The sequence below is a fragment of the Gekko japonicus genome, unplaced genomic scaffold (genome assembly GCF_001447785.1).
Source record: "Gekko japonicus isolate JY-2015 unplaced genomic scaffold, Gekko_japonicus_V1.1 scaffold4057, whole genome shotgun sequence".
Classification (NCBI taxonomy): domain Eukaryota; kingdom Metazoa; phylum Chordata; class Lepidosauria; order Squamata; family Gekkonidae; genus Gekko; species Gekko japonicus.
The window spans coordinates 98,715-99,391 of NW_015162600.1; positions in this window are offsets into that span (position 1 = coordinate 98,715).

A 677-nucleotide genomic window follows, 5' to 3' on the forward strand; every position below is an offset into this window, starting at 1 on the left:
GAGGAGGAGGAGGAGGAGGAGGAGGAGGAGATTGGATTTATACCTCGCCCTTCACTCGGAGTCTCAGAACAGCTTACAAACTCCTTTCCCTTCCCCTCCCCACAACAGACACCCTGTGAGGTAGGCAGGGCTGAGAGACCTTTGAGAGAACTGCTCTTTCAAGGACAGCTCTGACAGAACTATGGTTTGTCCAAGGTCATCCAGCAGCTGCGAGTGGAAGAGTGGGGAATCAAACCTGGTTAGAGTCCGTGCACTTAACCACTACACCAAACTGCATTGCTAAGCAGAGGAAGGAAAAGGCGCCACTCAAAATCCATCAGTGACATCAGCCCGGCCTCCCATTCGCTAGGCACTCCTCTGCCTTCGCCACCTGCTGGCCTCACTCCTCCAGTGGCTCCTCCATTGGTGGTCATCGTTCCCTCTGAGGCCTTTTCTGCTTCTGCCATTACCCCACCTCCACCTGTCCCTTCCTTTCTTCAAGGACTGCCCAGGCGAGCCGCTTCTCCCACCATGTTTAGACAGCCACTTCAAGGCCTCTGGGATGGTACCCCCCTTCTGGTGCTGACAGAAGAAGACTTGGTCATCCTCCAGTTGTCAGCCTGAAGCGACCACACCTGAAGCGATTTCCACCTGAAGCGATTTCCCGTTATCAAAGCGTTTCTGGCGATTCCTACAGA